Source organism: Schistocerca piceifrons, chromosome 11, assembly GCF_021461385.2.
Source record: "Schistocerca piceifrons isolate TAMUIC-IGC-003096 chromosome 11, iqSchPice1.1, whole genome shotgun sequence".
Taxonomy (NCBI): Eukaryota; Metazoa; Arthropoda; class Insecta; order Orthoptera; family Acrididae; genus Schistocerca; species Schistocerca piceifrons.
This window is the reverse complement of record NC_060148.1, coordinates 133,174,388-133,186,734: the sequence shown is the minus strand read 5'-3', so window position 1 is coordinate 133,186,734 and position 12,347 is coordinate 133,174,388. Positions and strand designations below refer to the sequence as shown.

The following is a 12,347-nucleotide window of genomic DNA, read 5'->3' as shown; positions in this document are numbered from 1 at the left end:
TTACATAACTGTTGTCGAAAGAGACAACTATGCAAAACCTCATGTTTGGTTGCATCTTGTCAATGAAAGGAGAGAGGAAGTGGGCTTATTTTATATCTTTTCTCGGGATCTATGGAAGGATGGAAAAAAGTTTTTCAATTATTTTCAAAGGTCCATCGCATTTGATGAATAACGTGAAAAACTCAAGGCTGCCCTTCAGCACCAAAACAATACAATTTAGGAATTGTGTACATCAAATTGAAACGTTCGCTATTACATTAAGCTAAATACAAAGAAGAGGCAAAGAAATTGGCACAGGCATTCGTATTTAAATACAGAGATACATAAACAGTTGTTAAATTGGTTACTGCTGCTACAATGGCAGGTTATCACGATTCAAGTGAGTTTGAACACGATATTATAGTCGGTGCACGAGCAATGGGACACAGCAACTCCAAGCTAGTGATGAAGTGGAAAATTTCCCATATGACCATTTCACGAGTGTACCACGAGTATTAGGAATCCAATCAAACAACAAAATTCTGACGTCGCTGTGGCTGGAAAAAGATCCTACAAGAATGGAACCAATGATGACTGAAGAGAGTTGTTCAACCTGGCAGAAGTGCAACCCTTCTGCAAATTGCTGCAGATTTCAATTCTGGGCGATCAACAAGAGTCAGCGTGCGAACCACTCAATGAAATATCATCGATATGGGCTTTTGGGGCTGAAGGCGCACTCGTGTACCCTTGATGACTGCACGATACAATGCTTTATGTCTCAAATTTGCCTGTCAACACTGACATTGGACTGTTGATGAGTGGAAACATGTCGCCTGGTCCAATGAGTCTCGTTTCTAATTGTATCAAATGGATGGGCGTGTACGGATACGAAGACAACCTCATGAATCCGTGGATCCTGCTTGTCAGCAAGGGACTGTTCAAGCTGGTGGAAGATCTGTAGTGGTGAGGGGCATGTGCAGTTGCAGTGATATGGCAGCCCTGATACGTCTAGATATGACTCTGACAGGTGACACCTATGTAAGCACCCTGTCTGATCAGCTGCATCCATTCATGTCCATTGCGAATTCCGGCGGACTTGGGCAATTCCAGCAGCACAATGGGACACGCCACATGTCCAGAACTGCTTCAGAGTGGCTCCAGGAACACACTTCCGAGTTTAAACTCTTCAGCTGGCCACCAAACTCCCCAAACATTAACATTATTGAACATGTCTGGGATGCCTTGCAACGTGCTGTTCAGAAGAGATCTCCACCCACTCGTACTCTTACGGATTTATGCACAGCCCTGCACGGTTCACGGTGTCAGTTCCCTCCAGCACTACTTCAGACATTAGTCGAGACCATGCAACACCGTGTTGCGGCACTTCTGCACGCTCGCTGGGGCCCGACACGGTATTAGGCAGGCGTACCAGTTTCTTTGGCTCTTCAGTGTATAAATATATGCTTTGTTTGAATCTACTTGCATTTACTGGAACTGTACTCTTGAAATAGGTTATTAAGAAGTCTGATACTGAAAGAAGAAAAACACAAATGATCTCTATATACCTTTATTGAACAATATAATTTTGCAAAATGAAATATACAGAGAAAGCAAAAAACATTTATTTTTTAAAATAATGAACTAATACATAATTAGTTATTTCTACCAAATCGATACTGTCTGCATTTTGAGGGTGCCACTGAGGTTACAGAAAGAGTATTATCGTCACTTTCTGGAGAGACGAAGTCCCTGAAATAGCATGATGCTGGAGATGGTTGGTTTCAGTTACTTCCAACTGTAGATGGCCCAGACTAGTAAGATACAGACAGTTCTCGAAACAGGAGTGCTCGGTCGTTACCAGTTTTTGTTTTGTTTTAGGGCGCAAAAACAACTAGGGTGATATGCACCGAGTGCAAAACTGTAGAACACGAAGACAAGGAGAAGAGTTAAAAATGACTAAACGTGAATCCCAATCGATGAAAGAGAAGACAGCTAAGAACAGTTTTGTGGAGAAATGTTTATAAAATATGCCACAAAGAAATGGAGGTCCCAAACAAAAGAGTACGGAGGTCCCGAATGAAAAAGTAAATCTCCTTTGCAATATTGCTACATCAGATAAAAAGTAAAATGTGGTCGACAGCTCACGCGCTGTTCACTAAAATGGCCGGTAACTCAGACGGCAAACACAAACGAGAATGTAAGTGGTTGAAAAAAGGGCATTCCGTCAGGAAATGGTGAATCGTCAATGTCGAGGGCAATGAGCACAAAGTGGTGGGGGAGCACCACTTAACAAATGGCCACGACCAAAAAGACAATGCCCGATACACAACATAGCTAAAATGAGGGCTGAGAGGAGGTTGTCCAGACCACTGGGAGAGGCTTAATAACCCAGAGCTCGTTCCCGTGAAGGGAGGACCAGTGGTGATGCCAAAGTGACACATCTGCCGGCAGAAGAGAGCATCAGAGGACACGTAAGAACTCGTGGGCCGAGGTACGAGGACTGCAGCCTCGGCAACAGTGTCAGCTGTCTCATTTCCCGTCAGGCCGACACGACTGGGAACCCACATAAACGTCACAGTGGCTCCATCGAGAGTGAGCAAGTAACAGCTTTCCCGGACCTGTTGCACTAAGGAACGGACAGTGTACAGCACACAGAGGCTTTGAAGGGCACGGAGAGAGGCAGAGCAGATGACGCAATTGAAAGTCCCGTGTCACCGGATGAACTGGTCGGCCCGATACAGGGCGAAGAGCTCTGCTGTAAATAATAAGCAGTGTTCCGAAAGTCAATACTGAAAAATGTCGGTGCCAATGATGAAGGCACACCCGAGACCAAAGTCAGTCCGTTAGCCATCAGCTTACAGAAAGGTACTATCGCGAAGTTCCGTGGGAAGGTCGTGAAACTTATGGCAGCAGAGCGAGGTCGGAATAGTGTCCTTAGAAGGCATATGAAAGCCGAGGTGAATACGGGCCACCGCACAAAGCTAAGGTGGTGAAGTGTTCACACATATTGGGAAAGTGGCAGGTAGCATGGTGTTGTGCTGCCGGAGCAAGAGCCGAAAGCAAACTTTAGGAGGTAACAGAGAAGACGGGTGTGCCCCATACTGGTGATCAAAGGAGTCACCAAAAAAGTGGGATAGGTGGTCACGCGTGGCAGACAAAGGGCTTGCATATCTGCTGAGGAGAAAGTCACGGCAGTAGTTTGGCAACTTCTGCATACAAACTCTCAGCTGGGCTCATTAAAAGGCGCCAGTGGACAAATGGATGCCACGATGATGGATAGTATTGAGAGGGTGTAAGCCGGACAGACGTGCAGATGCATTAACGAAACGCCCATAGTCTAGTTTCGAATGGACAAAGGACCAGTACAAATGGAGGACAGTGGTTCGATCTGTTTCTCAGGAAGTACCACTGAGGACAAACAGGATACTGAGGGACCGCATACAGTGAGCCGCCAGGTAAGACACGTGGGAGGACCGAGAAAGTTTCCTACCGAGCATGAGCCCCAGGAATTTTTTAGTTTCAATGAATGGAAGAGCAACAGGCCAAGGTGTAAAGATGGTGGAAGAAATCAATTGTGCCACCAGAAATTCATACAAACAGTTTTGTCAGTGGAAAAGCGAAAGCCACTGTCGATCCTCCGCACGTAAAGATGATCGAGACATTGCTGAAGACGCAGCTCGAGGAGACAGGTGCATGGGGAACTGCAACAGATGGCAAAATCGTCAACAAAAGGGGAGCCGAATATGCCCAGTGGAAGACAGGCCATTATAGGGTTAATGGCTATAGCAGAGAAGACGACACTCAGGATGGAACCCTGAGGTACACCATTTTCCTAGCTAAAGGTGTCCGACAAGGCAGAACACACACATACCTCGAAAACTCGGTCTTTTAAAAGTTCCTGAAGGAAAGGGGGCATGCAGCCACGGAAGCACCACGTTAGAGAGTACAGAGGATACGAGGCCTCCAGCAGGTGTTGTAGGCCTTCTGGGATTTCCGCAGAAAACCATTCGTGAGACGGGTGGACAAAGTGACGAGACGGTCAACTGCAGAACGGCACCCTCGAAATCGACACTGTGCAGTGGTTAGTAAACTACGAGACTCGAGCCACCGTACCAGCTGGGCTCGAATCGTACGTTCCGTCACCTTAGAAATGGGACAGTAACTAGAAGGAAGCTATTCGTCTTTACTGGGCTTAGGTATGTGTACGACAGTGGCTTCGTGCCAGCGTCTGGGAAATGTGCTCTCTGCTCAGGTAAAGTGCTTGCCCACAAGAAAAAGGTGCTACAACATCTGAATGTGAACATCATCTGGCCCTGGGGTGGGGGACTGGGATCAAGTGAGAGCATCATCTAGCTCCCTCGTAGTAAAGGTGGCGTTGTAATACTCACTATCCTGAGAAGAGATGGGTATCGCTTGAGCCTACTCCACTCGTTTCCTATGGAGGAAGGCAGGGTGATAGTGGGGACGGCTCAAAATCTCTGCAAAATGGTGGCCCAATGTGCTGGAGATAACAATAGGGTCCACTATGACATCGTCTGATACTGTCAAGTTGGAAATTTGGGAATAGACCTCGGTCCCTGAGAGACATCGGAGGTTGGCCCACGTGACGAAAGAGGGAGTGTGACAGTTAAAAGAACTAGTAAATGAAATACAGCTAGCTTTTTTTGCTATCCCTAAGAAAGCAACGACGTAGTGCAAACAACCATTTGTAATGTATGCTGTTTGCCATCGTAGGATGACGGTTAAAAATGCGGAGAGCATTTTTCTGCAAGTGAACGGCAGTGCAACACACCTCAATCCACCGAGGGGCCGGGACACGGTGATGTAAAGAAGAAGTGCAAGGAATGGAACATTCTGCGACAGTAACGATAAAATTTGTAAGATATTCTAGCTGGTCATCGCAATTGTTGTTTGTCGAAGGTCGCCGGGGAGGGATAAAGCCTCCAGTTGGACTTAGAAAGCTGTCATTTGCGTGTGTACATAGGTGGAGAAGGAGTCAGAAATCGGATGGCACACGAGAAATGGTCACTCAAGTACATGTTAGAAACAACAGACCACTCGAGATGATGAGTGCAGAAGGAGATGTCCAAATGGGAACTGGTGTGTGGAGTCTGAAAGGAACACGGGTGCTCCTGCGTTAAGGCAGATGAGGTTAAGATAATTAAGGAGGTCAGCCAACAGGGCGCCTTCCTGACAGGTTCTGGGTGAGCCCCAAAGGGGATGGTGTGCATTAAAGTCATTGAGCAGCAGAAAGGGGTGAGGGAGTTGCCCAATAAGCTGGAGGAAATCTGCCCTGGTGCCATTAAAAGATGGAGGGATGTAAAGTGGTACAAAGGGAAAAGGCCAATTGAGGAAGGGAAATGCTGACTGCAATAGCTTGGAGCTGGGTAGTCAGGGAGATGGGTTGACTGTGAATATCATCTCAGATGAGCAGCATGACACCCCTACGAGATGGAATGCCACCCTCGGGGGGAAGGTTGAAGCGGACTGGGACGAAATACGACAGCTCAAAGTGGTCGTGAGGACGCAATTTTGTTTCCTGGAGGCAGAGCATAAGCAGACACTATGATTCTGAGAGCAGCAGTAAGTCCTGTTTGTTGGATCTAAGGCCAGGGACATTCCATTGGAGGAGCCACAATGAGGAAAAAATCTAGGGGTTTCACATCAGCAACCACGAGTGCCATCCTTCGAAGACGCACTGCTACGGGGCACAGAGGCAGGCGGATCCTGCTCCACGAGGTCTACAGAGGCATCGGCATTCTGTTTATGTCGGTCTGCTGAGTCCAGGGCGAAAAAAGGTTGACGGTGTGCACTGGTGACACGGAGGTCGGCCGGGTGACAATATCACGTGCTGATACTGCCGAAGAGGATTTCCGAGTCGCCGAATGAGAAGACCGTTTCCCTTTGTTTGACTTCTTGGAGCCTTTCCGGTTGGCAGAGGAATGTGCAGGGAAGAGACCCCCCTCAAGAGGGATCATTGCCGATAAAATTTTATTAAACAATTTTTCCATTCATAATGTACAGCTGTAGCCGGCTTGGGCATACTGTGGTGAAAGGTGCTGGCCAGAAGACCATGGTCGGCACATTCCTGCCACGTGCTCCTCGGTCAGGCTGTAGTCCCACGGATCGGTCGCGCTGACGAGGGTACGCTACTAGCGAGGCGCGTCGGCGGAATCGACCCTCCGATCACAGACCAGTCGTGTGATCACGTGGGGACGCGGCCGGGAGCAGCGAGGGCAGCTCGGAAACAGCTCCGCACTCTCTCAGCTTCAGACCTCAGCCCCGAGTAGTCGCTCCTCTAGCCTCTGCCTCTCTCCTCAAACCTCCTGATGAACAGACGGCAACCCCTCTTGGGGCTACTCAGTCCTACGTAGGCACCCGTGTACCATCATTACATGAATAAACGGGGTCCATCCCAACTTCATTACTTTTCATTTTCACAACACCCACCACTCCTGACCTCTATCCTGACGAACAGGAAGACTCAGATGTTTGTTGGCTGGACGGACATAGGAACTCTTCACGGGAGTATTCCTTCTGTCCTTTCCAGCCTGCTGGATGTGAAGCAGGTGACTTCGCCCTGTGAGACGAAAGTTTGGTGGTTTGTTGCACAGCTGGAGGAGGAGACGGGGACGCCGCGACGACGCTGGGCAATTTCACAACTGCGGTGCTAAATTTGAGGTCACATGTCTGCATGGCTGTGTCCTTTGTGGCATGAGATTTACCAAGAACAGTACTGCAGATGCCAGATAGTAGAATGCAGGGTTTCTGGCTAGCCAACAACTTGCGAGCGACCAGGTAATGCACTTTTTCCTTCACCCGCATCTCCTGGACAACATGCTCAGGAGGTAGTGTAGCAGCCCTTTTTCTGTTTTCGCTTTTTCATCTAATAGGTGAAAGTTTGATTTTGTTGTTTTTTTTACTGCCATTAAAGGGTTTTACTTTTATTTAATATTGTCCCGGCTAAGTACCAGTTTGATTACTTTTAAAACCCAATGTTAAACGTGGGTCACTACAGGTATAGTTTTCCCAACTCTGAGGGAAAAAATCTTTAGTAGCCTTACTACCAATGTTTACAGACGACGATACTCTAACCTTTCATTCATTTGTTTTAGTTACAAATCGCTAGTTTGTTCTTGGCATAGACCATGTAACTTTAACGTTTATTAATCTACGTTAAATTAATGTTCAAGACTTGTATTATGTTTCAAATTAACAACATCACTTTATTGACAAGAATTATTAATAAATACATTCACTCATACGATTTCATTCAAAGAAGTTCTTTATTTAGATGTCTAAGTAGGATTCCCGCTATCATCAGAGATGTTAGACAATATCCTGTCACTTTCGGTAAATAAGTTATTTCTATTTGATATCCGCAAGCTGTCATTAACTGTGATCACTAGCCGTGTGAAGTTAAAGTTTCCCACTATCACGATTCAAAGTCTGAATCCAGTTAAAGTTCTCAATTCAGTAAAGCGTTTAAATATTCACACGAATTGACATTAAAGCCAAAGAGATTACTATTCACCTTCCCGTTTATCTAATCTGATAAATGTCCAAATTAAAGTCTTGAATTGACAATGCTCAAAAACAATCTCGTCACGATCTATTGTTGATCCCCGTTTAATAAAGTCCCAATTGTTGTTCTCTAAAGCTGTACGTCCTAAATAATTTCCGAACTAGAACAGACTAGAGACTGGACTACTGGAGTAATTACAATGTATGGCTATTTATACTTTAATAAACACTGTCTTTGGTATCCCAGACCTACGTTCTATGACTATAATATTGATTTTCTTACGTATTGGAATAACTAATATTTTAATATTTTCTACTGTTTTTCCCCTTTTCCATGTTTCTAAAATTTATAATTAAATTTTCCTTTTCTTTTCTTTTGCTTTCTATACTAGATATTTCCCTCAATTTGTTTTTTTATTTATTTTTCGTAATTACTACTTGTGGAGGGACTTGGGTCATTTTGTGAATTGATATTTTAAGGACATGGGAGCTAATTTGGGAGCTATTTTTGTTTTTTCTCCACCGAGAGGTGCTGTAGGTGTTACAGTGGGATGGTCACCATTGCAGTTGATACAGAGGAGAGGAGGAGGCGGACGATCAGCCTCGTGAGCATACCTACCACAGGTTACACATTTGGCCGTGTGTCAACAGGACTCTCGGATGTGATTGTAACAATGACAATGGTAGCAGTGTATCGGGTTCTGAATGTACGGTTGTACTGTGATAACTTCATAGCTTGCCTTGATCTTTGACGGAAGAATCACTCTATCGAAAGTGAGAAAAGGAGTGCGTGTGGGCACTAAGGATGCATCTACTTTTTTCATCACCCGATGGACTGCAATGATACCCTGGTCAGAGGGGTACATTTGCGTTTCTGCCTCAGTCAGACCATCAAGTAGCCTAGCGTAAATAATACCACAGGAAGAATTCAGTGTTCGACGGGCCTCGACAAGTACAGGATAGCTGTGGAGGAGTGAAGCGGCAAGCAGTTGTTGTGATTGAGAATCAGTAGTAGTCTCCAAAAGCAAAGTGCCATTTCATAAACAAGAGCGGGATTTCACAGGGCCACCTTTCTCAACAATACACAGTCTTACCGTAACAAAGGACTGACCATCTTCAGTACGTGAAACCACGAGTAACTGTGGTGCAGTTGGGAGGGTCTCTGAATCGTTAGCCTCATTCCATTTACATTTAATAAACATAGACTGAGTAGAAGATGTTTGGCTCATTGCAAGAAAATCCCCCACGATTGCCAGTGTCTGCGATGGCACGCTCCTACAAACTGGGGGCCCCACTCAGGAGGGGGGTGCACTCGCCTTAGGTGATAGTTCACAATTCAGTTCAAACCTCCCGAACACCTGACAGAGGGACCAATCAGCAATTTGGAAAAGTAGCAGCTCAGGCTATCACCCCTCCCTGGGCCTGGCCTTATGAGGGGGTACGTGCGAATCCTACCTGTCGACCCGGGGTTGGAATTACACATTACCAGTCACCTACTATGCAGCAGACGTGTGGGCTGGTCTTCAGAAGAGCTCAAGGAGGAAGAAGAAAAAGAGGAACCTCAAATGCCAAAGCAGAGGAAGGATAGGAGAAGGGGAACAAAAAAAGAAAGAAGGAACAACAGACAGTGGGAAGACTGCTCTGATATCCGTGACTGAATATGCAGAAGACATTTGCAACAACATCCCATACATGTTCCCCAAGGGAGGGGATAAGAACAGCATGAGGATAGAAATGCAGCACGGAAGGTAAAAGATGCTACAAAGGCTGTGGCCCCACGGTAGCCTAGCACAAACCGACCAAAGAGCGGTGAGGCCCCTAGGGGCACTATTACTAGTTGTAGGCTGCTGAGATTGTTGAGGTATGGGTAGTTGGGTGGAAGGTCGAGGAATTTGGCCACGGATGTTTAATTGTTCACAGTAAAAAGGAGGTTGATTGAGGGTGTTGAGAAGTAGTTGGGAATTGAGTCTGCAGAAAATGCATTTGAAGATGACTGGAGAATTGGTGATTAGGAAAACGAGGTGGATGAGGGTGCATTCCTTTCTGTTTTTCTTTGATGTTTCCTATGATGTTCAAAACTCCCTTCTGAAATTGCTGGAATTCCTTTGTAAGAAAGCCATTTTACTATAAGATTTCTCTCGTCCTACTGCTTTTAAAATTCTCAGCTCAACCTCATCAGATTTCTGATGAAGTTGGTACACTTGTTGATTTTTCAGTCACTGGAGTCGAAACACGTAAAATATCTGCGAGAACTTGCAGTTGCAGCCCCGTGCCTCCTTCCCTTTCATTTTGTTGTTCTTTGCTCTGCTCCATACTGTCAATAGTCTCCCGTTCATCATAGATTTTAGTCCAGTACTGCAGCTGCTCAAAATGGATAGGAGAAGGGGAACAAAAAAAGAAAGAAGGAACAACAGACAGTGGTAAGACTGCTCTGATATCGGTAACTAAATACGCAGAACACATTTGCAACAACATCCCATACATGTTCCCCAAGGGAGGGGAAAAAGAACAGCAAGAGGATAGAAATGCAGCATGGAAGGGAAAAGATGCTACAAACACTGTGGCCCCAAGGTAGCCCAGCATGAACCTGCCAAAGAGCAGCGAGACCCTGGGGGCACTATTACTAGTTGTAGGCTGCTGAGATTTTTGAGGTATGGGTAACTGGGTGGAAGGTCGAGGAATTTGGCCACAGATGTTTAATTGTTCACAGTAAAAAGGAGGTTCATTACGGGTGTTGAGTAGTTGGAAATTGAGTCTGCAGAAAATGCATTTGAGAATGACTGGAGAATTGGTGAGTAGGAAAATAAGGTGGATGAGGATGCATTCCTTTCTGTTTTTCTTTGATGTTTCCTATGATGTTCAAAACTCCCTTCTGAAATTGCAGGAATTCCTCATCAGAAGAGCTTTGCATATGAGGCAAAAGACTTTGTAAGAAAGCCATTTTACTATAAGATTTCTCTCGTCCTATTGCTTTTAAAATTCTCAGCTCAACCTCATCAGATTTCTGGCGAGGTTGGTACATGTGATTTTTCAGTCACTGGAGTCGAAACACGCAAAATATCTGTGAAAGCTTGCAGCTGCAGCCCCGTGCCTCCTTCCCCTTCATTTTGTTGTTTCTTTCTCTGCTCCATACTATCAACAGTCCCTTGTGCACCATAGATTTTAGTTCAGAACTGCAGTTGCTCAAAATGGACATTTTTTTCCAATTTTAACGTTTATGAGCCACTTGTCTTGTTGACCTCAATCTTCTTCTTGTACATTGAAAACAAATCTCGAAGTTCAGTCCAACTCCTTATTACTTCTTCACCTGAAACAAAACAATAATTAAGGCTGTCTGTTAACTGTTGGTTAAATTTCAAAGTTTTGTGTACAATTTTTCTTTTCTAGGTGTCTTGCAAGTGGTTGTACTTTTACTGATCTACACTACAGTTCTAGAATTGGAGTTTAAACAACAAATAAAATAGTACACGACGTATGTAGAGCAATCTGGTCCATAATGATGGAGGATTGCTTTCCAGCACCACCGCTAAAGATGTGGAACTGATAGCTTCTGGATCTGAAACTATAGCTACTTTCCCACATTGCAGTCGATGAGAAACATATCTGTCTTACCTGCCTGTTTAACTAAAAGGAATTTAATTCTTTAAATTTAATGGCAATAGAATATTCCAAATATATATTTATGTATGTCAATGTAGGAAGTTATGGTAAGGACTGCAACTCATCAATATCTAAGTCGTCCAGTTTGTAGCAGTGAATAGAACATACAGAGCAAGAATTACTGGAAGAAAAATCTCTGCCAGGGACAGGAAGTCCAAATATAATTCACTTCTTTCTTGGGAAAGAACCATTTGGATTACATTGGTATTTGTTGACACCCTTTGGAGGATCAAATCTGACAGTTGAGAAAGGAATACTTAATTATTGGCTGTGCAGAGCAAGAAGCTATGTCAAGTGCGTCTTTGGAATCTTCAGATATAGTGATGTAGATACAATGCCTATCACAAACAGGTTTGTAAAAGTTACCACAAGACTGAACAGTAAGAGGAGGACCAACTGCAAACTATCTGAGAAATGCGTTTTGTAAATATTTTGTTTCTGATGCAGGAAGTGTGCCATGGCAAATATATAAACTTAAATTAATAAAGTAAAATAAGCATTAAAAAGCGTTTTTGTACAGTAGTTCTTTCTTTCAAGAATATAAATGCAAATCTATGAACAAATGATAGTATTAGTCAAAATTTACTTACCAAATACATTTTTGTCCTCAGCCTCAAGAGTACCAAATTCTGGGAGCAGCTCTACGCAAACTTTGTGCCGGGCACCTTCTGTAGCGTTTTTACCTCTCTAGATGTCAAGTAAATTGTCTGACAGCATGAGTTGAGCTTCCGCAAGGGTAATCAAAACTTCTACATGATATTTTCATTATTTAAACACCTACAATAAGTAACACACAACAAAAATGCAACTAAACACTCTGGAAGGCAACTGACTGCTGATCATACAATTAAAAACCATCAAATGTGAAAGTGTATATTTGGCAATGTACACCACTATGTTATCGGTCACCGTGATGGCGGTGGTACTAGATGGCTCCTATACGACACAGCTGCCGCATTTTGCTTTCACTGTGTAATGTCAAAGGGGCTAGCGTCTTTTCCACTCCACTAAAAGACTGCTAACATTCAGTTTTTTCCCACACGCCCAAAACAATAACGTGCGAAAAGTGACTTCCTGTATTCCTCCCTCTGTCTCCCTCTACAACTTTTAACCGCCACACTTCCCTCTGTTACCAAATTAACAATTTCTTCTTGTCTCTGGGTTTGTCCTTTCAACTGACCAAT

General features: G+C 44.4%; 1 pseudogene; it reads right to left on the bottom strand.

Annotated features, from left to right (window-relative positions):
- Window positions 1-1,631: 1,631 nt before the first annotated feature.
- On the bottom strand, window positions 1,632-12,121 carry LOC124719800 (annotated as a pseudogene).
- Window positions 12,122-12,347: the final 226 nt, after the last annotated feature.